Source organism: Meles meles, chromosome 2, assembly GCF_922984935.1.
Source record: "Meles meles chromosome 2, mMelMel3.1 paternal haplotype, whole genome shotgun sequence".
Lineage (NCBI taxonomy): Eukaryota > Metazoa > Chordata > Mammalia > Carnivora > Mustelidae > Meles > Meles meles.
Genome location: NC_060067.1, coordinates 29,165,475 through 29,193,123, shown reverse-complemented (window position 1 = coordinate 29,193,123; position 27,649 = coordinate 29,165,475). Strand labels below are relative to the sequence as shown.

Below are 27,649 nucleotides of genomic sequence, written 5' to 3'. Positions count from 1 at the left end.
CTCTTACACCTGGCTGGTATTGACAGAGAGCTGAGATGGCACAGAGATAAATGGCACCAGGAGAGGAGACAGGATATACCTTAGTCAATTCACACTTCCATTATGACACTTCTCCCTCTGGGGTTGATTCTAATCTCTGGAGGTGTTTATAGAAACATCACCCCACAGAGGGGGAAGAGGGTGCTCACATCTCATGCTCAGGCTGTTGGGACCTGGGACTCTGACAGTGCTCAACTGACCACAGAAGGAACTTGTCCTGTCTGGAGCCCAGCACGGGTGAAATCAGATCTCACTCCAATGGAAACTAGACATTCTGTGGATGTTCACTCAGCTCCCACTCAACTCTCTAGCAGTAGTAATGTGCTCAAAACTTAACTAGGTCTTTGATCCTTGTGTGCATTGCATCCTTCCAATGAGGCAAGCTCAGATCTCTTAGAGGACCACGGGTTCTCTCCCAGGTGTGTTGCAACCAGAAACCTTCTGAAATTCTCCTTCACTGTTATGAATCCACAAGAAACTCAGCAGAGCCATCTCTGTTGTCTTCACAACCCAAGAGAACATACTGCCTGTTCCCCCAAATGGTAGAATGAAAAGTGCTCTCTACAATCTTGCTTGTCTTCAGCATCAGGCACAGGCTTTGCTCAAATCCAGAAGGTTAAAGATGCTCTCTAGAGTCCTATCACCACCCCCAGATTTCAGCTTCAAGAGGCAGAGGCAGGCACACGGCTTCCCAAATTCACATTTGACTCTTCCCTCTGTACCTCTCTTCCCCCTTACTTCTTCCTTGAAGTCTTAAATTATTGTACGAATTGTGAGAGTTGAGGGTGAAGAGAATTCTTCAGAGTTTGCATATGTAGACATCCAGCTGACTTTCAAGATCTTTTAAACTGAAGAGCCAAGAATGGCCATGTTGATTTTTCAGGTTCCCCAAGGACCCTTTTACCTTCTTCCTGTCCCTAGTATTGCATGACCACAATTTTATTGTCTAGGCCAGGGTGGGGAGGAGGGGCTCAGATTCTAAGTGAAGAAATTCTCTTTGGGATTTAGTTACAGAACAATTATGTGCCTTCCTTTTATAAAGAATGATAGCTAGGTATCCATATGAACCACTTATCATATCATTAACACCAGATACAAGTAGTTTTAATATGAACACTTTTACCAACCACAGCATTTTGTGCTTCTCAACATCAGCACTATTGGCATGTCGGGCTGGATAATTCTGGTGGAAGACTGTCATGATCATCACAGGACATTTAGCATCATCCTTGCTTGGTCTCTACTTATTAGAAAGTAGTAGCACTCATCCCAAACTGTAACAGACAAACATGTCTCCAGATGTTGCCAAATGTCCCTTGGGCAGGGTCAATCACTCTCATTTGAGAACGGCTGCTATAAACTTGTCCTAAGCAACATGTGATGTCTGTGTAAAGCTTCTGAGTATTTTGATGATAGAATGCTTCTAAGAAGCCTTCTGTAGCTGTAACTTTGCAAAATGACCTTTTTTATCTTCCCTATGAGTCAGGTAGCACAGATTACTGGCCCCATTTCCACAGTTAGAAACTTGGAAGCATTCAGCTTTCCCAATCAGGTCATGGAAGTCTATACTTTCATTTTCCCCCTCTGAAAAGTGAAAATGATAATCACCACATTTCTTCCCCAGCCTGAGGTCAGGCAATAACCACAGAGCAACACCCTTTCCTAACTGCTGCTCCCAAACTTCACACCAAGCAGCTTCAAAGATAAATTTACATTTGCCTGCCTTCCTACTTGTGGACATCAGAAATAAAGCCCTCAACATAAATAAAACGGCAGCAAGGCACATGTTTCATCAATGTAACTGCCAAATTACACAGAGTAAAAAATCAATTCCATTCCAGGAAAACCAGTAATAATCATACAGGGTTTTTTTTCTTGTCATACCCAGACACAATGCAATTTTTAAAACACAGATATTAATGTGCCCAAAATGCCTACCACAATAACCTTCACGACACCAGTCTAGCACGTGGAAATGAGTGCAGATAAGCTATAGATACAAACAACTGTGAACTGTCAGCTCTACAACATTCTAGTCACCTGGATTTCCAAAGCCAAGAAATTACACAAGAAAGTATAATAGTTTCTGAGTCACAAAAATACATGGCCTCCTAGTTGCTAAGGCTCTCCAACCCAACCCCAGAGGGAAGCCAAAAAATAGGGTGTATCTGAAGATGTCTGAGAATTGTAGGAGAAATCTATCTTATTGGGAAATAAAATTTACCTGTCTTGGATACAAGACCTTGCTACCATATGATTATGATAAGTTGTATGAAAACCCAGGGCAGAGACTGCATACTTCACACCCACAAATGGGGAGAGCATTCAACTTAGAAATTAGATTATGTGAGTCTCAATAAATATTGTCAGAGTGTGAGTGAACAAGGGATATGAGACTTAAAAAATAACCTAAAGAAATCAAGGACTAGACAAATAATTAGTATAAGTTGAAAAAAATAAACTCTGACCTGATGGAATGGGCATTTTAAATTTAGTGCATTATATTTTTCCAGCTGCATAATCATAATAACTGAGAGATATGCAAAATGAGCCCATACCATTTGCTGCACATAGATATTTGTTAACTCATGCATAGCTAAAATAGTAAAGACTGTCCTCTTCAAGACAGTCATAAAAAGATGATAATTTTAGCATTAAATATAGCAAAACAAGTAATTTGTTATAGTTACTATAACAATCAATTAGAGTCACATGTATTTTAAATGTAATCAAATATTTCTAGATGAAATTTTGAATTTGTGACAAGGTATATTAATCACAATTTTAACATAAATGAATTTTAAAATAAATCTTTATAAGCATCAGTGATCCAAAGTTGAAATCATCAGGAAAAATCTAAAACTCCTGCAACTAAGAAAATAAAATTTTCAGACACTAGCCTCCTTCTGCCAATGAATTTGGAAGGTCTTGAGTGCCCTCTACAGGTTATTTAAATAATATTCACAGATTTGAATTTCACTTTCCCAAGATAAATTTGGACAATTTTAGCACACACACACACACACACATACACGCAGGTGTACTGGGGTTTTATTTTTTAAAGAATTACATAGGGGGCCTGGATGTCTCAGTTGGTTAAGTGTCTGCCTTCAATTCAGGTCATGATCCCAGGATCCTGGGATTTAGTTCCACATCAGGTTCCCTGCTTGATGGAGAGTCTGCGTCTCGTCTGCCCCTACCTCAACTCATGCACGTGTGCGTGCATGCACTCTCTCTCTCTCTTTCACAAAAATAAATAAAATCTTTTTTAAAAAAATTTAAAGTATTACATGTTTACCACATAAAATTTTTGGAATTAAAAAAATCACAGGGGAGGAGTTAAGATGGCAAAGTAGTAGGGACACCCTGAGCTCGCCTCCTTCCTGGATCACAGCTAGATCAACATCAAATCATTTTGAGCAACTGGAAAATTGATCTGAGGATTAAGAAAACAAATTACACAATTGGAGGGAGAAAATGTGGCAGATGCAATGTTCAGAGCTGGGAATTGGGGGAGAGAAAAGCCGGGGTGCCACAGAGGGGAGGGAACCTTTTTTTACTTTCCTTTACACAAAGCAAAGTCAGGGAGAGAGCGCGAACGCCAAAGAGAGAGTGGTGTGAAGGGTTCACACAATACGCTGTGGTGAGGGGCCGTACACACAGGGAGAGATCACTCTCCTTCCTGGAGTTTTTGGAAGAGGGTGTATTGCCTCTGCAAGGACAAAATGCCCACCTGGTGACACTGAGCAGCTGTTGAACAGCAGGCGACAGAGGCTCATGCATAGGGCAGATAACCTGGCCACAGCTTGTTGCTGTGCTTCACCATAGACTCCAGCCACCACATGCACAGCTGTGTGATGGCTTTTCTGGGACAGAATGGTGCCAGGCACAGTGCTGCAAGGCTCTTCTCTGGGGGAGAAGAGCAGGCCCATACCTTGCCGAGCCCTTTAAGATTTGGAGTTTTGAATCCCAGCCTCCGGCCAGAGTTAAAACACAGGAGAACTGTGGTGCTGGGCATGTCAATGGCCCCAGGAAAGACAGATTAGGGCAGAGATCTGATGAAAGACTGGGACACAGAAGAGGAGATTGCTTGCTCTTCTGTGAAGTCCTCCTGAACAGCAGTGGCTTCAAGTTCTCCTCCTCAGGGAGGAAAGAGTAGAGTGATGCCATCTTCCACCCCTCCACCCACAAGCATGGTCAGACTTCAGAGAGAAACACAGCGCCCCCAGTGGCGCCTAGAGTTGCTTACACCAAACCCTATCGCCCTGCACCCTGCATGGGCATCTTTACAAGGACAGGTCTGACTGTAAGCCAGCTCAGCGGACCTCTTCCTCAGAAGACCAAGGCAGGTCCCTTGCATGTACCAAGTCTACTGATGATGGAGTGATCCAAAGCATCAACTTCCGTTCTGTTGGAAATAGGACCAAGCTTTCTTTCAATTTTTTTATCTTATCATTTTTTCTTTGATACCAGGCTTATAGTTTTTTGGTTTTGTGGGATTTTTTGTTTTTTTGTTTGTTTTTTTTGTTTGTTTGTTTGTTTATTGCTTTGTTTCCTTTTCTCATTTTTTGGATCAGGCTTCTCTTTCTTTCTTTCTTTCTCTTTGAAATCAGGCTTACAATTTTTTGTTTGTCCTTTTCCTTTTTTATCCCTTTTACTTTTCTTTTCTTGGATCAGACCTTTTTTTTTTTTTTTCTTTTTTCAGGACTGTCTTAACAAACAAATCATAGCACATCTAGTTAAAGGTCCAAACACTCCCCAGCATGGAGGAACTCTGCAGAGGACTGATCTATGGGAAAGGGCAACTGATATAAAATAGGAGAGTGCAGACAAAATACACCAGAAACATTTCCTGAACCACCAAGCCCTGGACAGTGTATGACCACTTCTTAATATAACATTATTCTCAGGAGCAGGAAACATAACAAGTATTCATAATATGCAAAAGATAGAAACTTAAACATAATGACAAGATGGAGGAATTCTCCCCAAAAGAAAGATCAAGAAGAAATCACAACCAGAGATTTGCTCAAAACAGATATAAGCAATAGATCTGAAGAGAATTTAAAACAATTGTCATAAGAATATTAGTGAGGCTTGAAAGAAGCATAGAAGACACCAGAGAAACTGGCTGCAGAGATACAAGACCTAAAAACTAGTCAGGCTGAAATAAAAAATTCTATCACTGAGAGGCAAAACTGAACAGCTGTAATCACAACAAGGATGGAAGAAGCAGAAGATCATATATGTGATATAGAAGTTAAAATTATGGAAAATAATGAAGCTGAAAGAAGAAGGAAGAAAAAAACTATTAGATTGCAAATGTAGACTTAAGAAACTCAGTAGTTCTACAAAGCACAATAATGTCTGTATCATAAGAGTCCCAGAAGAAGAAGGGTGGGAAAAGGTGGCAGAGGGTTTATGTGAACAAATTATAGCTAAAAACTTTCTTACTCTGGGGAAGGAAACAGCCGTTCAAGTCCTAGAGACACGGAGAGCTCCCCTCAAAATCAACAAAAACGTGTCAACACCAAGACAATTTAGTGAACCTTGCAGAGTACGAAGATAAAGAGAATTCTGAAAGCAGCTAGCAACAAAAGGTCCTTAACCTACAAGGGTAGACAAATAAGGTTAGCAACAGATCTATCTACAGAAACTTGACAGGCCAGAAATAAGTGGCATGATATATTCAACATGTTAAATGGGAAAAATATGCAGCCAAGAATATTTTATCCAGCAAGGTTGTCATTCAGAATAGAAGGAGAGATAAAGAGTTTCCAAGACAAGCAAAAACTAAAGGAGCTTGTGAACACTAAACCAACTCTGCTAGAAATACTAAAAAGGACATTTGATCAGCAAAGAGAGACCAAAAGCAACAAAGACTAGAAAGAAACAGAGAAAAACTACAGGAACAATGACTTTACAGGTAATAAATTGGCACTAAATTTGTATCTATCAATAATTACTCTGACTATAAATGGACTCAATGCTCCAATCAAAAGACATAAGGTATCAGAATGGATAAAGGAAAAAAAAAAAACACCCATCAATATGCTGCTTACAAGAGACTTGTTTTAGATCCAAAGACATCTCCAGATTGAAAGTGAGGGGGTAGAGAATTGTGGAAATCAAAGGAGAGATAAAGTGGCCATACTTATATCACACAAACTAGATTTTAAGCCAAAGACTCTACTAAGAGGTGGAGAAAGGCACTATCTCATAATAAAAGGGTCTATATAACAAGAAAGTCTAAGAATTGTAAAGATTTATGCCCCAAACTTAGGAGAAGTCAAATGTATAAATCGATTAATAACAAACTTATGAAGATCATTGATAAAAATATAATAATAGCAAGGGACTTTAACACCCCACTCACAGAAATGGACATACCATCTGAGCAGAAGATCAACAAGGAAATGATGGGTTTGAATGGCGCACTGAACTAGATGAACTTAACAGATGTACTCAGAACATTTCATCCTAAAGCAGCAGAAAACACATTTTTTTGAGTACACATGAAATATTCTCCAGAATAAATCACATACTAGGTCACACAAATCTTTGACCAGCACAAAAAGATTTGAGATCATACAATGCATATTTTCAGACCACAATGCTTTGAAACTTGAAGTCAACCACAAGAAAATAATTGGAAAGACTACAAATACCTCAAGGTTAAAGAATATTCTACTATGGGTGCCTGGGTGGCTCAGTGGGTTAAGCCTCTGCCTTTGGCTTACATCATGATCTCAGGGTCCTGGGATCAAGCCCCACATCAGACTCCCTGCTAGTGGGGATCCTGCTTCCCCTTCTCTCTCCTGCTGCCTCTCTGCCTACTTGTGATCTCTCTCTGTGAAATAAATAAATAAAATCTTAAAAAAAAAGAACATTCTACTAAAGAATAAATGGGTTAATCAGGAAATTAAAGAAGAATTTTTTTTTAAATGCAGGGATCCCTGGGTGGCTCAGTCATTAAGCATTTGCCTTTGACTCAGATCATGATCCCAGGGTCCTGGCATTGAGCCCCACATTGGGCTCCCTGCTCAGTGGGAGTCTGCTTCTCCCTCTCCCACTCCCTATGCTCCCTCTCTTGCTATGTTTCTCTCTGGAAAATAAATAATCTTTTATTTAAAAAAAAAAGAGGGAAGCAAATGAAAATAAAAACACAACAATCCAAAATCTTTGGGGTGCAGCAAAGGTGGTCATAAGAGGGAAGTTAATAGCAATACAGCCTTTCCTCAAGAAGCAAGAAAACCTTAAATCTCAACCTAACCTTACACCTAAAGGAGCTGGAAAAAGAACAGCAAATAAAACCTAAAGCCAGCAGAAGAAGGGAAATAATTGAGATTAAAGCAGAAATAAATGATATAGAAATTTTAAAAAAAAGAACAAATAAACAAAAGTAGGAGCTGGTTTTTGGAAATAATTAACAAAATCTATAAACCCCTAGCCAGACTTCTCAAAAAGAAATGAGAAAAGACCCAAATAAATGAAATCATGAATGAAAGAAGATAGATACAACCAATGCCACATAAATACAATCATAAAAGAATTATTATAAGCAATTTATACCAACAAATTTGACAACCTGGAAGAAATGGATAAATTCCTAGAAACATATGAATTACCAAAACTGAAACAGGAAGAAATAGAAAATTTGCATAGGCCCATAACCAGCAAAAAAATGTAATCCGTAATCAAAAATCTCCCAACACAGAAGAGTCCAGGGCTAGATTGCTTCCCTGGAGAATTCTATCAAACATTAAAAGAGGAATTAATACCTATTCTTCTGAAGCTGTTCCACAAAATAGAAATGGAAGGAAAACATCCAAATTCCTTCTATGAGGGCAGCATTACCTTGACTCCAAAATGAAACAAAGACCCCATTGAAAAGAAGAATTATAGACCAGTATCACTGATGAATGTGGTTGCCAAAATTCTTGACAAGATTCTAGCTAACTGAATTCAACAATATATTAAAAGAATTTTTCACCATGGTCAAGTGAGTTTTATTCCTGGATTCCAGGGGTGGTTCAATATCCACAAATCAATGTGATACACCACATTACTAAAAGAAAAGACAAGAACCATACAGTCCTCTCAATAGATGCAGGAAAAACATTTGGCAAAATACAGCATCCTTTCTTGATAAAAACCCTCAAGAAAGTAGGGGTAGAAGGAACATACCTCAACATCATAAAGCCATATATGAAAGACCCATAGCTAATATTCATCCTCAATGGGAAAAACCTGAGAGTTTTTCTCCTAAGGTCAGGTACAGGACAGGATGTCCATTCTTATCACTGTTGTTCAACACAGTACTGGAAGTCCTAGCCTCAGCAATGAGACAACAAAAAGAAATAAAAGGCCTCCAAGTTGGCAAGGAAGATATCAAAATTTCACTATTTGCAGATGACATGATACTCTATGTAGAAAACCCAAAAGACTCCACCAAAAAATTGTCAGAACTGATACATGAGTTCATCAAAGTCTACTGCATTTTTATACACCAAGAGTGAAGGAGCAGAAAGAGAAGTCAAGGAATCTGTCCCATTTAAAATTGCATCAAAACCTATAAGATACCTAGGGATAAGCCTAAGCAAAGTGGCAAAATATCTATACACTGAAAACTATAGAACACCTATTAAAGAAATTGAAGAAGACAAAAAGAAATGGAAAAACATTCCATGCTCATGGCTTAGAAGAATAATTACTATTAAAATGTCTATACTACCCAAAGAAATCTACACATTCAATGCAATCCATATCAAAATCACACCAGCATTTTTCACAGAGCTCAAACAAACAATCCTAAAATTTGTATGGAACCACAAAACACCTACAAATAGCCAAAGTAATGTTGGAAAAGAAAGGCAAAATGTGAGGCATCACAATTCTGGATTTCGAGCTATATTACAAAGCTGTAATCATCAAGACAGTATGGTATTCACACACACACACACACACACACACACACACACACACACACACACAAAGATAGGTCAATGGAACAGAATAGAGAACCCAGAAATGGAGGCACAACTATAGCCAGATAATATTTGACAAAGCAGAAAAGAATATCCAATGGAAAAAAGACTCTTCAACAATTGTGTTGGGAAAACTGGACAGCAACATGCAGAAGAATGAAACTGAACCACTTTCTTAAACCATACACAAAAATAAGTTCAAAATGGATTAAAGACCTAAATTGTAAGACAAGAAACCATTAAAATCCTAGAGGAGAACACAGGGAGCAATATCTTTGACCTCAGCCACAGAAACTTCTTACTAGACACATCTCAGAAGGCAAGAGAAACAAAATCGAACTATTGGAACTTCATCAAGATAAAAAGCTTCTGCACAGCAAAAGAAACAATCAACAAAACTAAAAGACAACCTGTGGAATGGGAGATGATATTTGCAAATGACATATCTGAAAAAGGGTTGGTATTCAAAGTTTATAAAGAACTTATCAAACTCAACATGAAAAAAAAGTCCAGTTAAGGAATGGGCAAAAGACATGAATAGACATTTCTCCAAAGACGACATCCAGATGGCTAACAGACACATGAAAAGATGTTCAACATCAATCATCATCAGGGAAATGCAGATCAAAACCACAATGAGGTACCACCTTATACCTGTCAAAATGGCTAAAATTATGAGATTAAGAGTCATTTATGGTTTGTCTCCCTCCCAATCCCATCTTGTTTCATTTATTCTTCTCCTATCCCCCTAACCCCCCATGTTGCTTCTCCATGTCGTCATATCAGGGAGATCATATGATAGTTGTCTTTCTCTGATTGACTTATTTCACTAAGCATGATACACTCTAGTTCCATCCATGTCGTCGCAAATGGCATGATTTCATTTCTTTTTGATGGCTGCATAGTATTCCATTGTGTATATATACCACATCTTCTTTATCCATTCATCTGTTGATGGACATCTAGGTTCTTTCCATAGTTTGGCTATTGTAGACATTGCTGCTATAAACATTCGGGTACACGTGCCCCTTCGGATCACTATGTTTGTATCTTTAGGGTAAATACCCAGTAGTGCAATTGCTGGGTCATAGGGTAGTTCTATTTTCAACATTTTGAGGAACCTCCATGCTGTTTTGCAGAGTGGTTGCACCAGCTTGCATTCCCACCAACAGTGTAGGAGGGTTCCCCTTTCTCCACATCCTCTCCAGCATCTGTCATTTCCTGACTTGTTAATTTTAGCCATTCTGACTGGTGTGAGGTGATATCTCATTGTGGTTTTGATTTGAAGGGTCAGGGGTGGGAGGTTGGGGGAACAGGTGGTGGGTAATGGGGAGGGCACGTTTTGCATGGAGCACTGGGTGTTGTGCAAAAAGAATGAATACTGGTACGCTGAAAAAATAAATAAAATGGAAAAAAAATGGCTAAAATTAACAACTCAGAAAACAAAAGGTGTTGGCAAGGATGCAAAGAGGGTGAATACTTTTGCACTGTTGGTGAGAATGCAAACTGGTGCAGTCACTCTGGAAAATAGTACAGAGGTTCCCCAAAAAGTTAAAAATAAAATTACCTTATACCCAACAATTGCATTACTAGGTGTTTATCCAGAAAATACCAAAGTGCTGATTCAAAGGAACACATGCACCCCAATGTTTACTCAGCATTACCAACAATGGCCAAATTATGGAAAGAGCCCAAATATCCATCAACTGATGAATGGATAAAGAAGATATGGGAGAGAGATATATACATACATATATTCTTAATGTATTCTTAATTAAGTATTTAAATATTTATTTAAACATTTAAATAAATATTCTTAATTAAATATTAAGATTCTTAAATAATATACAATCCTAAATACGATTTTAATACAATCTTAAATGACATGTATATATATGTATATATATAACATTCTATTATATATAATGGAATATTACTTTGTGATCATGAAGAATGAAATCTTGCCAGTTGCAGTAATGTGGATGGAACTAGAGTGCATTACACTAAGCAAAATAAGTGATACAAATATCATATGATTTTACTTATTTATGGAATTTAAGAAACAAAATAGATGAACATAGGGAAGGGAAGGATAAATAAAATAAAAAGAGAGAGGGAGGCAAATTGTAAGAGACTCTTAAATATAGAGAAAAAACTGAAGGTTGTGGGAGGGAGCTTGATGAGAGTATACTCCAAATGGATGATGGGCATTAAGGAGGGTACATGTTGGGATGAGCACTGGGTGTTATATGTATGTAATGAATCACTAAATTCTACCACTGAAACTAATCCTACACTATATGCTAACTAATTTGAATTTAAATTTAAAAATTTCAATTAAAAAATCACCCAAAACCCTAATATCTGTAAATAACTACTATTAACTATTTCCATATATATTCTTGATTATATATACACATATGCACACATTTTTAAGATGTTTATTTTCTCTTAACAGCATACTCTAAATATGTCACCATAAGTTGTTTGGGTGGAGCTTTTTAAATTTCATTTTTAATGGATTCTCCCAAAATATGTTTTCTTGACAAATCACCATTTCTTATCATTAAATTTTCTCAGTGAAAAGTGGCATTCCCCACCCTCAAAAAAAAGGAAAGAAGAATTTTTCAGTAACCATTCAGGCGTGGACTCAAAAAGCAATCAAACTAGGCTGCACATGACTTGTCAAACTAAAAATGCCGTAAAGATATTCTGAATCATCTCCAGATTTTGGATATAAACTGGTCATGAAAATTAAACTACCTAACTGGGATTATCATCTAAACTATTAATCTAGGGTTTCAGGCCAGCAACAACATTGCCAAAGCGATAAGGGAAAGTAATATTACATTGGAATTAGCTGGGTAATTGCCTTGGTTTCTACTTGACTTGTTCAGGTCTTATTATCTCCAAAGATAATTTCCACTTTAGGCATAAGGCTGTATGTAGCATTTTGGGTGCTTATCAAATTCAGAGATGACCTCTTTCTCTAGGCCTGATTTCATTTTTTTTTTATTCCTTTAAATAAAACAATAATGTACACCTTTAAGGATACCCAATAGATCAAGGCTAAAACAGTTAGGCAAATATTAAATGGATAAATTCTGGTGCCACCCCGAAAAGTGCTGATCAAAGACTTTTGATATCAACCTAGAGGGATATTGCCAAGAGTGTGTTACAAGGCTCTATCTTTATTACCGCCATTCCGCATTTGTCTCAATCAAGGGAATAATGATAAAAGGCATGTTTATCAAATTTGAAGATAACATGAAACTAAGAGGATGAGCAAATAAGGATTTAAAAAAAACCTTCAATGGGCTAGAATAGCAAGTCAAACTGAATTAGATAACATTTAATTGGGACAATATTAAATCCTATATTTGAGTCTGAAGGGGGAAAAATGTGACTGTCAAATACTAATTTGAATTTGTGCTGCTGTAGTAGAAGACCAGTAAGACCAGCAACTAAAATGTAAAAATTTTACATCCTTGTTAGCCACCCACACAAAGACTACCATGAGTTAGAAAGGCACGGCATGCAGCATGTAAGCATCTCATCAGCATGGGGCCAGGAAAATGGTAGAGAAGGTCAGAATAGGATCAGACAGATGTTCAGCCTCAGAGATGGCATCTGGACAACCCAAGGGTATATAGCTATTGCAAGCATTCCCACCTGCCAGAAAACTTCATCCTGAGAAATTACAGGTGGCTGGCTAATTTAGAATTCAGGACAGGTAAACAATTAGGGTCAGGAGATCTGATGATCATAGAAGGATTCCCAGCAGTGAGCAACTTAAGACGAACTGGATATATTCCAAATAAAGAAACCTTGGAAGGAGGTCTTAAGCAATGCACTAAAGCCCTGTAGGTATCTGGGATATAGCCAAGCCATTTTTCCATCAAGCACTATAGGCAAAGTGTCTTACATGCTGTGAGTTTCTCAAGGATTTTAAATTATTGGCTCAAAAATACATAGAGAAAACTACAATCTTTGATATAGACAATAAATCTTTAAATATAATAAAACACACACACATATACATATATATACAAAACAAATTATACAATATACAAAACAAATATATACAACACAATACAATCTTAAAACAAATAGAACATTAATAAGTCAGCTAAAACCCAATACTTTTGGGGCACCGGAATGGCTAAGTCATTAAGTGTCTGCCTTCAGCTCAGGTCATGATCCCCGAGTTCTGGGATCAAGCCCCACATTGGGCTCCCTGCTCAGGAAGCAAGCTTCCCCCTCTCCCACTCTCCCTGCTTGTGTTCCCTCTCTCTCTCTCTCTCTCTCTCTCTCCATCAAATAAATAAATAAATAAATAATCTTAAAGGGAAACCAGTGCTTTTATAGTGACATGTAAAGTACGTTTAATATGGGATGTTAATGCATTTTAATGTAGTTAATGTGTGAAGGTGTCTCCAAAAACAAAGTGCCTGCTATCTAAAAGTCTTTAAGTGGATATGATCTGCTGTATACAAGGATTAATGGACTAGGTGGTATTAAGCAATCAGATATGAAGGAGAAGGACTTTTGAAAAGTCACTCTGGGAATTTTCATATTGACCAAATATAGGAGATGCCAAGGTTTGACAGGAACAGTTAGAATCCTGAGAAGACTGGCTTTGTTCCTAGTGCACCAGGTCCTAAAATCTGGCTGAAAATAAAAGGGTTCTTTAGGGGCTGCTTAAGAAACTAGAAAACATGCCTGGACTCTAAGATTCAATTCTGAAGGACAACATGTAATTCCAAAGCTGCTGCTGCTGAATTCCTAAATCAGTCAGGAGTGGCCCAATGACCAGGGCAGGATTAACCTTGGGAGTAAAGGAAAGGAGCCAGATAACTCCGAGAGGTAAAAGGGACAGGGTAAATATGGATCCCTCTCAGTTTGGGACCCTGCATTTCATGGAACATAGAAACAATCTGGAAATGACCGAGTGGAGTAAAGCTTCATAGACGGGATATCCCAACAGAGACCAGAGCCAGGAGAATGAAAGACTGAAAGCAATCAGGAGAGGAGAGGTGTCCTCAGAAAATGGGAAGTGCTATCATGGAGAAAAGGCATTGGGTTTGTCTTCTATTAACACAAGGGGTAGACAAAGATCCCACAGTGAATGCTCCCCTGGAAGATGAATTTTTACTTATTACAAGGACATATTTTCTGATGATCACCTACCAACCTAATGAACAATTGATAGCCATCCCTAGGGACTGGATGACCACTCCAACAGTATTTTGTCAAACAGCAGTCAAACATTAAGTGGATTGCTGCACAGATTTGTACTTCAGGTTTTTTAATAATGTGGAAACACTTAAAAATATGTCTTCCAGAGTCTCTCATGGTTTGTTTCCCTCTCTGATTTCTTCCCCTTCAGTTTTCCCTCCCTTTTCCTGTGGTCCTCTGTGGTGTTCCTTATGTTCCACATATGAGTAAACCCATATGATAATTGTCTTTCTCTGCTTGACTTATTTCACTTAACATAATGCCCTCCAGTCCCATCCATGTCAAAGCAAATAGTGGGTATTCATCCTTTCTGATGGCTGAGTCACATTCCATCCTATATATGGACCACATCTTTTTGGTGTTTTTGTTGTGTTAGTCACCATAAAATACCTCATAAGTTTTTGATGTAGTGTTCCAAGATTCATTGTTTACATATAATACCCAGTGCTCCATGCAATGCGTGCCCTCCTTAATACCCACCACCAGGTTCACCCATTCCCTCAACTCCCTCCCCTCTAAAACCCTTAGTTTGTTTCTTGGACTTTGCAGTCTTTCATGTGAACCACATCTTCTTCATCCATCCATCTGTTAAAGGACATCACATCTCCTTCACAGTTTGGCTTTTTATGGACATTGTTGCTATGAACATTGAGATGCATGTGCCCTTTGTTCACTACATCTGTATCTTTGGGATAAATATCTAGTTAGAGACTCTGGACTTGGGGAAAAAAACTGAAGGTTACAAAGGGGAGGTGGATGGGGGATGGGGTAACTGGGTGATGGGTATTAAGGAGGGAACATGTTAGGATGAGCACTGGGTGTTATACGCAATTGATGAATCATTGAGCACTACATCAGAAAATAATGATGTACTATATGTTGGCTAACTGAACATAATTTTTAAAAAAGGTATTGATAGATAGATAGATATCTCTATATGTATCTTTCACAGTTTGTATACTGCTTTTTAGGTACAGATGTGGGTGAGAAAGGAATCCAAAGTAGCTTTTAGAATAAATGTTTTACAGAATTGGAGCCATTGGAAGGATTACACCCATTTGGCATCTTTATCTGTTGCTGAGATGCACAATTACAAATATCTAACAACCTTATAATATAAATATCTACACAGCTACAAGAACAGAGATACTGATAAACTCCTAATCTTTCTGCCCTCATGTAGAAGGAGAAGGAAGAACTGGGGAGTGGCAGACTATTAGCTTTATTGCAATAGGTCATTTTCTAACAGTAGTTGAAGTGATGATCATGAGAGTGATCTCAGACACTTCAAGTAAGTACAAGTAGAGACTGATGAATACAGGAAGGGAACATATTGACTCCTATAACTGGACCAACCACTGTCCACCCAACATTTCTTATTTGCTGACAACTAAAAGAGAGAGAGAGAGATCTTGCCTCTAACTTTTTAACAAAAGCCCCAGATTTCTCTAGAAGTGAGCCAATCTGTGTCACCTCCCTATTTCCAAGAAATAATTTGATCAGGGGATTGCTGTGAGCTGATTGTTTTAGACCTGGATTATTGCCCAACCTTCAGCCAGTCACCACAGCAAAGGGGATGATATTTTAACAACTGAAGCCAATCAGGCTCCACACCAGGAAATGTGAGGTGAGGCTATGGCTGCTCCACGAGGGAAATACATTTCCACCTACCCACTCATGAATTAGAAGCTTAAATATCTATATTATCTAAAACACAATGTAAGTACAATTTCAGACCATCCTCTCATGTCTGTTAAACACAGTGGGGAGTAATTTTTATTTTCATATTGGAAAATATACCCAAAATAGAGTGTTTCAAGTAATAAAGAGAAACACTAACATCCCAATCCTTCTACATTTGTACTAGCTCCATGCATCTTTATCCAGTGACATCAACTTAATTTTATCTGTACATTCTGTACCACTAAGAAAGTCCCCAGAGGCTGAGAGGACATTTTAAGAGCTTCTGTGTAGTTATTGTTGCTAGGAAACAATATCCTTGGTATCCAAGTGTTCAGGCTTTGAGGCGCTGTGTGAAGTCACTGCTTCATAAAGGAAAGCCTTTGGTAAATAGGTTGTTTCGATGTGAGTAAATTGATGTTCACCCTCTGTGGCAAAATGTTCTTGTGTAACCTTTGAATAATAGTGTATTTCTAGGCCTCTATTCTTTCCTTTGGATCCAGCTGCCATTATTGCTCTCATGAGACCTCAAACTTCTTCCTGAAATGGAGTGAGCACTTTTTCTTTTTCCCCCAAATCATGTGTAATTATCTCAGTGCCTTGAACACTAAGCCTAATGGGTTTTAGTTAAACAACGTACAAGTGAACTTGGAAATAAAGACCCAGACCGCGGGCCATATAAACAGTTGAATATTATTAAAATCTGTACTGGTTGGTGGCCATATTCCAGCTCTTTTGTTGTGCATGGCACTGAAGTGGTAGTCAAGGAGAGGGGCTATCTTGGCTCACCACTGCCTTCTCTTTTCTCAACCCTAAGCTACAGACTATCTCTAGACTTCTAGTTCTAATTATTGCTTACATTTCTCCTGTAGGATCCTATGACTCAAAAAACCAGCTTGAGGTTGTAATTTATCACCTAATTACTCAGTAAGCCTAAAATTAACAAGCAGCTTTTCCCATTTCCTTGATGCCTAGATCCACCTGCAAGGCCCCTGTGAGCAGAATCATCTTAATCAAGGAGTAAATCCAGCTCAAGAATGCTACTGTATCAAGTTACCCATATCAGGTTACCAGGTTGGGGCAACAAACTTAAATCTCTAAGCTGCAAACAATATTCACTAATTCATTTTTTTAAATATGTATTAGATACTTACTAGAGAGAATCTGTTCTAGGCATCAGGAATTTTTTTTTAAAAAATGAATAAAAGAAGGTCCTTGCTTTCATAAAGTATATATAATGAGGGATGGAGGACACAAATGGCAGAGATAAACACAAAGCTACATAAACAAATGAAATATTTCCATGTTCAGATGTACTATGTAACTGACAGGATCCCATCAAGAAAGCAGAAACTACTCCAGTTTTCTCAAAAAGGTAACTTAATAGAGAGAATTGGTTATAAAAATTGGAAGGGCTGGAAAAGCAAAAGGGAGGAGAAATTATTGATAAACTAGCAAAAGACAGAAACAGCAGATGCCCCCTGTGCTGGAGGCCCTGAGTCTGAATCTGCTGAGATCCTGTTAGAGAAGCTGTTCTGGATACCTGTGGAGTTGCCAAAAGAGTGCAGCCTCTTTCTCAGTGTCAGGTTATCTGGAATCACCCTACTGCCCCAGCAGCAAGCACCAGCCACTATGACAATATCACACTGCTAGAGCCAGAATCCAGACCCCTCCCTTTCCTTCCATATTTTAAGCTTGAGCCAGTTCTTCCAAGGGCCAACATCGAACAGGAAACCAGATGGACAGGGAGCCTAGACCCAGTAGTACAGTACAGTGTATAGAAACTAAGGCACAGAAGCACCTAATGAATGGTTAGCAAAAGCCACAACAGAGGTTTTAATGAAAAGCTCTGGTAATCCCAAACCTGACACAAATAGTTCTTCCCTAGAAGAAAAATAGAATGTATCAGTCTTGTTTCTATTGCAGATAACAGAAGCCCAGTGGGCTAGCTTAAACAGAAAGAGATTTAATAGAGGAAATAAATTAAAGGACTTATGAAATTAAAGGACTAAAGTAGTAGGTCTAGACTTATAAAATTCAAGGACTTATAAAATTAAAGGGCTGAAGTATTAGGTCAGGCTGGGCCACTGGAAGGGGCTTCCAGAGCCACAGGGCAAACTGGCGCTCCAAGGGCACGGACAGCACCACCACAATGAGGAGGCTGATAATCAGGTAGCTTCTACCACCAGGTTGAAACCAAAGCTAAAACCAGAATTCCTGGTTCCTGAGCCATCTATACTACTATATGAGCTGTGCTAACAAAATGAATACCTCAAATACCACCTCTAACATCACTTACCTCCATCTAATCCAGGTAACCTAAATCTTATCCACACCATTGGTTGCACGGTTAGTTGTTGTCTTTGCTGCCTGGGTGGCTCAGTGGGTTACGCCGCTGCCTTCGGCTTAGGTCGTGATCTCGGGGTCCTGGGATCGAGCCCCGCGTCGGGCTCTCTGCTTGGCGGGGAGCCTGCTCCTTCCTCTCTCTCTCTGCCTGCCTCTCTGCCTGCTTGTGATCTTTCTCTGTCAAATAAAAAAAAAAAAGAAAGAAAGCCCATACACACGGTCTCTGACACAGGAGGAATTCTGGGGTGAAATATATAGCATGTTAGGTGACATTTTTGCAAGCTCCCAGAGAGCAAGAGCCCTGTAAGTTTTAGCACTATACCTCCAGTACCTGGCACATAGTAAGCACTCAATAAATATCTACCCCTTGAATGAATATAGACATGTGCACAGGTTAGTGCCTGGTTGCTGAGTTAAGGTTGGTAACACAAAGCTGGGAATCCTATTGATAAGAACCAATAATTCAAGAGTCTACAAATTTGTATTAGCTGCTGACTATATGCTCAAAACTTGGTATATAGGCTAGACACTGGAATACAAACAGAAATGAAAACCAGTCCCTGACCTCAAGGAACTCAAAGCCTGGTGGGAGAAAGACAAATAAGTCAAGTAAAACTCAACATGGTTTTGTGCTTTGTTCAAGGCAAACACATAGTTGGGTTGGTAAAAGTCAACTGGGAGCAGGAAGAGCTATGACTAGTTGCCTTAGGTATCTGCCTACGCTTCTTCCTACACTCAATCATGGCTACCAATCACTTTACTCTTCTCGTCCCACTTTTACCTTTGCATACTGAAATCTTTGAAGATTTTATAATGTTTGTATATATTTAACTTTGCCCTTTAAATTTCAGTTTTCCTGCCAGAATTGAGTTGCTTATTGAGTAAATTTTATGAAGTAAATCACAGTTTCCCACTGACATCATGCTAGTGTTATGTTATTCCCTCCACATCTTATTCCCCCTGGCAGGCAGGCCTGCTCCACCCATCTGGCCAAATCTTCTGCAAAACCATCTCTAACTCCTTAGGTCAAAAATTTGCTCATCCTGCTATTAGACCACGAGATCCTAAAGAACAGTGTCAAGTCTGACCCACTATATATCCTTAATGCCTAGAATAGTGCTTAATACATAGTAGACACACAGAATATGTGTATTGGAAAGTTAGATATAGTTTCCATTGATTTGCCTTGCCAGTTTAGAGGTAGTTGGTATTGGTGCTTCATCAGAGGTCCTGATGGGTATCCAGGAAGAGGAGAGTTTGAATCCAGAGTTGTCCATAGCAGAGGAGAAGAGTCAGCAAAGACCTTACAGTAGAGCATTTGGGAAGGGGAAGTGAGCAAGCAGGTGTCTCTGATAAGCAGCCCATAGAAGCTAACATAGAAACTGTATCTGATCAGTCCTGTTTTTACTCCTACTAGAAACTGACCACCCAGGGCCACAGAGTAATAATGGAGGCTTAATGAGGTCAAAAGATGTAGATGAATCTTTCCCCAGATTGGGACAGGGCCAAGGGTTTGTGTTCAGGCTTTGACCTATAAATAGTGTGTCTCTTCAAGAGAGTCTCTAGATACTAGGTTTAAGGACGTCCTCCCTAACAAATAACTTACAGTTCAAACACTCTATGTTGCCAACTGGAAGTATAATCATGTGTAGTCTAGCTCAGAACAGGACAGTATCTCTTTGGGAAATGTAAGAAGACTAACAAGAACCTTTCTGAATGAAAATCACTCCAGCCCCATATAAAGGTGAGCAAAGGGTATGAGATATGCTAGTCTAAACCCCACACACAGATCAAGTCAGACAAGAAGAGAGCTTTAAACTTGGGATATATTGTCTTGGCTTCTTTAAAGAATTTTTTTAACGAAATTGTAAGTATTTTGATTCCATCTATCATTTTGAAAAAGTTTACCTCTCATACCGCCTTCCTGAATGCATGCTGCTAAGACATTTTTCATCCCATAACAAAGATGTATGGGAGAAATGTTTCCCAGGCCTAACATCAGCACTTCTCCATCTTCCAAGCCCATCGGTTTGTTTGCATCTCAGGGGCATTGTGAAATTTTTAACTGATCTGATTCTGTGTTGATAGAAGGCACTTTTATGGCCCTGAAGAGAGACAGGTCTGGATGATCCTTGAATCTCATTTCCTCCTTCCTGGCAGACGGCTGACTCAGCAGATCTCTCAGCAGTTAACCTGAGAGAACACAGGCTGATCCCAGCTGCTGAGTTCCGAAGGCTATGCCTATATGACCGCGCCACTTCCTCCACCAGGACCTTCCATTTTCACAGTCCCCTAGTCAGATACAAATGTTTGGCCATCCTCTAGGAAGTAAAGTATTACAAGGCTGGGCTCCTCTCTGTTGGAATCTTGGCTACAGTGCACCCAGTCTACCCCTGAGGAGCCTAAGCTGAAGGATAAGGAGAACTGGGGGAAATTTGCACTCTACTATATCTCTGCTGGCAAAATTTTCTCAAATAAACCCATTCTAGATCTTCCCCATGTCCTTTTTTTTTAACTTAGCATTTTGCTTTTTTAACATATACACGATTCAAAAATCAAAAAATATTAAGATAAATACAGTGAAAATTGCCCTCCCATCGCTAGCACCCCTCTACTTAGTGCCGCCAAAGGAAATCATCGGTATTGGTCTGTCATCTGACCCTCCAGAGTTTGTTTAGACATATACAAATATATTTAGCTATATTTTAGCTTTTCCCGTATTTTTCATACATGTGTTAACATGTTATACTTGAACTTAGGGTTTGTTTTTGTTTTTTTTTTTTTTAATTAATGGTAGTTTTTGAGAGCTTTTCATATTATATGTAGGAACTTCCTCATCCTTTTTTCCACTTTTTTTTTCTTTTTTCCACTTTACAACAGTACATTAACATACCATAATTTAGACCATTACTCTTATTAAGGGGCATTTATATTGTTTCAAATATTTCATTATTAGAAACAGTGTTATAGGTGCACCTCGGTGGCTCAGTCAGCTAAGCATCTGACTTTGTTTCAGGTCAAGATCCCAGGACCCTGTGATCAAGCCCAGCAGTGGGCTTCTTGCTCAGTGGAAGCCTGCTTCTCCCTCTTCCTTTGCCCCTCCCCACTGCTTGTGCTCTCGTTCTCTCTCTGTCAAATAAATAAATAAAATCTTAAAAAAAGAAAGTGCTATGATGAATAATTCTGTACACACACTCTTCACAATTAGGCAATTCAATCATTGGGATAGATTTCTAGAATAGGAATTTCTGAGTCAAAGATACATACATATATATCTGTGATAGAGAAGCCAAACTGCATTCTATATGTGTTTTACCCAATTACATATATATTACCAGCAATATATGACAGTATTTGCTTCTCCACATGCTCAGCAATGCAATGTGTTATCAATTTATGAATTTTTGTCAAACTTCGGGCAAAGAAATGTGCTTCGATATATAATCTTAGTTTTTTTTGTTTGTTTGTTTGTTTTTTTAAGATTTTATTTATTTATTTGACAGAGAGAGATCACAAGTAGGCAGAGAGGCAGGCAGAGAGAGAGGAGGAAGCAGGCTCCCTGCGGAGCAGAGAGCCCGATGCGGGGCCCGATCCCAGGACCCTGAGATCACGACCCGAGCCGAAGGCAGCGGCCCAATCCACTGAGCCACCCAGGCGCCCCTATAATCTTAGTTTTAATCTGTATCTGTCTTATTATGGTTGATATTGGGCATTTTTCCCTTTTTTTAAGATTTTATTTATTTATTTGACAGACAGAGATCACAAATAGAGAGAGAGAAGGAAGCAGGCTCCCTGCTGAGCAGAGAGCCCAATGCGGGGCTCTATCCCAGGACCCTGGGTTCATGACCTGAGCTGAAGGCAGAGGCTTTAACCTACTGAGCCACCCAGGTGCCCCCATTTTTCCCTTTTTAATGAACTGTCTTTTAATATCTTTTTTCCATTTTGGTATTAGGTTTTTGGTTCTTTTTTTGTTTGTTTGTAGAAACTATACATTAAGAAATGTAGCACCTATCTGCAATATGCACTACAATTATTTTTTTTAAGATTTTATTTTTTTATTTGAGAGAGAAACCTGAATGAGAGAGGGAATACGAGTGGGGGAGAGGCAGAGGGAAAGAGAGACGTGGGCTTCCCTCTGAGGAGGACCCAGAGGACCCAGAACCAGGGGATCATGACCTGAGCCAAAGGCAGATGCTTAACCACTGACCCAATCAGGCATCCCCACTGCAATTACTTTTTGTTTATTATTCGCTTTTGATGTTGTTTATGGGGTTTTTCCATGCCTTTTTTTAATAATGTGGACAAAACTGTCATTTTTTGTGTCTTCTGGTTGTTGTAATACAGTTTTAAAAAATCTTGATGCCAGGATTATAAAAGAATTCTCCCTTGTTTTTTTCTAATACATACATGGTTTTATTTTCTAGATAAAACTACAATTAATTTGAAGTTGAAAGGAGAAGTGAATTGGGGAAATCTGAGGGGGAGAGGAACCATGAGAGACTGTGGACTCTGAGAAACAAACTGAGGGTTTTGGAGGGGGGGGGGTGGAGGGATGGATGAGCCTGGTGGTGGGTATTAAGGAGGGCACGTATTGCATGGAGCACTGGTTGTGGTGCATAAACAATGAATCTTGGAACACTGAAAAAATAAAATTAAATTAAAAATAATAATAACACTACATGGAAGGAAAGACAAGTTCAAACTAATTTTTTCCAGTAGCTCCCCTGTTTTTTTTACATGATTTATGAATTTATGAAACTATCATTTTCCCAATTTTTCAAGGTGCCAATTCTATCATGTACTAAATTCCTCTCTTCCTTTGACTCTGGTTTTGAATTTTCAACTGTGGCCCATTGATCTCGCTGTGAAAAACCAGCATTAGAATAATACTATTATCAAATTTGAAGGTTTTTAGTACCTTTTACACCAATAGGACTAGGTGTCCTTTATCTCTTCTATTTTTTAGAGTTTTCTTGGAATGTCTGATTTGTTTATTTTAACGTTAGTATCATTTTGTTCAGTTTCCAAAACGAAAAGCCTATTGTTATAGGCAATCACATTAAATTGTAAATGAACTTATGATGTTGAATCTTTTTATTCAAAAACATGAAATGCCTCTTTATTTGTTTAAGGCTTCTTTTGTGCCCTGAAAGATTGTTTTAAATGTTGCATATGCCTTGCATATTTTTCAGTTTATTACTAGATATTTTGTCTCTATTTTTAAATGAGTCTTTTCTTCTACTTTATATTATAAATTATTGTTTTCATATCTATAAACTACCCAATTCTATATAGTAATTTTGTACCCTATTACCATACAAAATCCTATTATTTATAATAGTTATTCAGTTAATTCTTTAGGGTTTACTGAGCATACAATTGTATAATTTGCAAATATTGATAATTTAACCAGTTGCTTTACAACTTTACACTTGAATTCTCTTTCTCTTGCTTAATGCATTGGTTAGTATTTCCAGAGCACTGTTAAATAAGAGCCCTTGTGGGTATTAAGGAGGGCACGTATTGCATGGAGCACTGGGTGTGGTACATAAACAATGAATCTTGGAACGCTGAAAAAATAAAATAAAATTCAAATAAATAAACAAATAAGAGTGTTGGTAGTGGACCCTCTTATCCTGTAACTCTATGGAAATATTCTAGAGTTTCTACAATAAACACGATGCTGGCTTTGAGACTGAGTTAGATCTTATTAGGTAAGGAAGTATCCATCTAGTCATACTTACTGAGTGTTGTTGTTTTGTTAAAAGATTAAATGGCTATTATATTTTGTCAAATGCCCTTTGGGCACCTGTGTAAGTAATCATATACTTTCTTCTCTCTAAATCTGTTATAATGAGTATATTACTGGAATTTTCTAATGCTGAACATTTTGCACTCTTAGAATAAATGCCACTGGTTGCGCTTTATTTTTTTAATGTACTGCTGGATTTTGTTCAATAATACGCTCTACTTACATTATGAAAATAATTTGGAAGTATTCATTCTCAGCCATTATTTTGAAACTATTTAAGTAGTAATAGAATTATAAATTCTTAAATATTTGAGTCTAGTTGGGGGTTGGTTGTTTGTAGGAAATGAAATCAAGCTATTTTGATCTTCTATCTCAGATTTGGACTTTAGCAAATGCTTCTCTTACAAGAGAATTATCCATTTCATTCAGATTTTCTAATTTGTTTGCACAGACTTAACCAAAGTAGACTTATGACTCTTTATAATTCTCCTGTTTTCAAGGTGACTTCTCTTATTATGTTATCTATCCGTCCTGATTCATTTATTTAGTCTGATTTTTCTGTAGAATAGTTTCCTCAAACAGGTCCCTGAGTGATATGTTCTGTGATCTTTGTATATTGTCTCTGGAAAGAAGCAGTATTTTGGCAGGGAATGGGACTCTTGGATCTCAGATTTGCTGTCCTTTTTGCCTATCTGTACTCTAGATATTCTGTAAATGTTATTCCATAAGCTTTTCCTTTCCATAGAAGAAGCCCAACATGTTTTCCTTTGAAAATACCTTGTACTTCCTATGTGGAAAATTCTAAGATTACTCTTTTACTCTTGGAGTTCAGGAATGATATCACAATTACTTAATATAATGAGCCCTTCAGTTTGTAAACTACTTTATTCTTTAAACTCAAGAGAATTTGTGTTTTCTTTTTATTTATATGGCTCCTCTTCTTCTTTCAAGAATGCCTACTGCTTATCTATTAGATCTCCTAGATGAGTCCTTCAAAGCCATTATGCTTTCTTCATACTTTATAAAACTCTATAATTTTGTTCTCTTTCGAGATATTTCTCTCAAACTGTCTTCTAAAACATTAATCTGGCCTCACCAGTAACCATCTTCTCAATTATCTCAAACATCTTTTATTAAAGTCTATGGGTTTTAGTACAAGGAAAGTTTTTGTGCTCTAATCAAGTATACTTAATTGTTATTTTCTTAAGTGTTCCTATATTTCTAGTAAAGTGGGAAATGAAGAGTTCAGACTATTGTCTACTTCCTCCAACAGTTCTTTTCACTAGGGGCCATCTACTTTGGTTGTTCTGCTTGTTTTTCTTCTATAGGACTATCAGATTCCATTTTATGCATTGTTGTTTTTTCCTACATACAACGTGGGGTTTGGGCCCAGCTGCCAGAGAACCATAAATAGAAACAATATTCTAGGGGGAAAGTATGGTGAGCTCCTGGTAAGTTGTCATTCTCCTGCTGATACATCACAAGGTGATCTCTTTCTCTGAGACAGCCTACCTTTTTAACTCTCACACCTCTCCTTAAAGGACTGAAAAAACAATTCCTCCAGTCAGACGGATGTTAGTACCTTTTATTTAGTAGGCCCAAAGAGCCCTTGTACTCAGCTTTCTAACTTAATCTCACATTCCCCAGATCCAACTTCATGCAGGACTTTAAATTAGAACTGGAAGGGAGACCAGCGGGGTTGAATTTAAGCTGTCATATTGCTACTAGCCATTTTCCCTCAAAGAGGAGGTTCTCATTCTAAAACCTATAAGTGTATCAACATGGACGGGACTGGAGGAAATTATGCTGAGTGAAATAAGTCAAGCAGAGAGAGTCAATTATCATATGGTTTCACTTACTTGTGGAGCTTAAGGAATAACATGGAGGACATTGGGAGCTGGAGAGGAGAAGTGAGAAATCGGAGGGGGAGATGAACCATGAAGATACTGTGGACTCTGAGAAGCAAACTGAGGGTTTTGAAGGGGAGGGGTGTGGGGGGTTGGGTGAGCCTGGTGGTGGGTATTAAGGAGGGCACATGCATGAAACACTGGGTGTGGTGCATGAACAATGAATTCTGGAACATTGAAAAAGTAAACAAATAAATAAACCGCAATAAATAAATAAATAAATAAATAAATAAATAAAGACATCCTGTAAATGGAATCCAAGGGGATCCATGATCCTCTGAAATTACCATCAAATTACATTTATTTATGTATTTATCTATCTACACATATATATGTCCATGTTTCTGTGGAGTTTGGGGAAAGGTTTTTTTAAAAGAATTTACTTTTCTTAGAGCAATTTTATTTTCACAGCAAAATTAAGAGGAAGATACAGAGATGTCCCATATAGCCCTGCCCCTGCCCCCACACAGCTTCCCCATTATCAACATCCTCCGCCTGACTGGTGCACTAGTTACAACTGATGAACCTATATGGACACATAATAATCACCCCAAGTCCATAGTTTACCTTAGGATTCCTTCTTGGTGTTGAACATTCTGTGGATTTGGACAAATGTATAATGACATGTATCCACCATTATAGTATCATACACAGTATTTTCACTGTCCTAAAGTCCTCTGAGCTCTGCCTATTCATCCCTCCACACCCCCAACCCCTGGCAACCACTGATCTTTTTATTGTGTCCATAGTTTTATCTTTTCTTAAATGTCACATAGTTAGAATCATACAGGATGTGGCCTTTTCAGACTGGCTTCTTTAACTTAATAACATGCATGTAAGTTTCCTCCATGTGTTTTCCTGGCTTGACAGCCCATTTCTTTTTGCTACATAATATTCAATTATCTAAAGGTACCACAGTTTATTTATCCATTCACCTACAAAAGGATAGATGTTTTGGTTGCTTCTGAGTTTGTGCAATTATGAATAAAGCCTCTCTAAACATACGCATGCAGGTTTTTGTATGATTAAAAGTTTTCAGCTCCTTTGGGTAATCACTGTGGAGCACAATTGATTACTTGATCACATGGTAAAAGGATGTTTAGTTTTTCAAGAAACAGCAAAACTGTCTTCCATAGTGGCTGTATAATTTTAATTCCCACCAGAAATGAATGTGAGTACCTGTTGCTTCACATCCTTACCAGTATTTGGTGGTGTTAGTATTCCAGACTTTAATCCATTCCTATGGATGTGTATTGTTTTGATTTCCATTTCCCTGAAAATATATAATATTGAGCATCTTTTCATATGCTTGTTTTCCATTTGTGTATGTTCTTTGGTGAGGTGTCTGGCCCATTTTCTAATCAGGTTGCTTGTTTTCTTTTTGTTGAGTTTTAAGTGCTCTGTGTATTTTGGATCGCAGTCCTTCATCAGATATGTCTTTTACAAATATTTTTTACCCGGTCTGTGGCTTGTCTTCTCAGTCTCTTGAGTTCAGAAGTTTTTATCAGATTCTCAAAACAATGTTAAGAATCACAATTTTATAGGGGTTCCTGGGTGGCTCAGTGGTTAAGTGTCTGCCTTTGGCTCAGGTCATGATCCCAGGGTCCCGGGAACTGCTGAGCAGGGAGACTGCTTCCCCCTCTCCCACTCCCCTTGCTTGTGTTCCCCCTCTCTCTGTCTCTCTCTCTCTGTCAAATAAA

General features: G+C 38.3%; 1 protein-coding gene across 1 annotated transcript in view; it reads left to right on the top strand.

Annotated features, from left to right (window-relative positions):
* The window catches only part of GABRB1 (gamma-aminobutyric acid type A receptor subunit beta1), a 399,851-nt gene that overhangs the window by 336,290 nt on the left and 35,912 nt on the right, over positions 1-27,649 (top strand). The gene's annotated exons all lie outside the window — the stretch shown is intronic.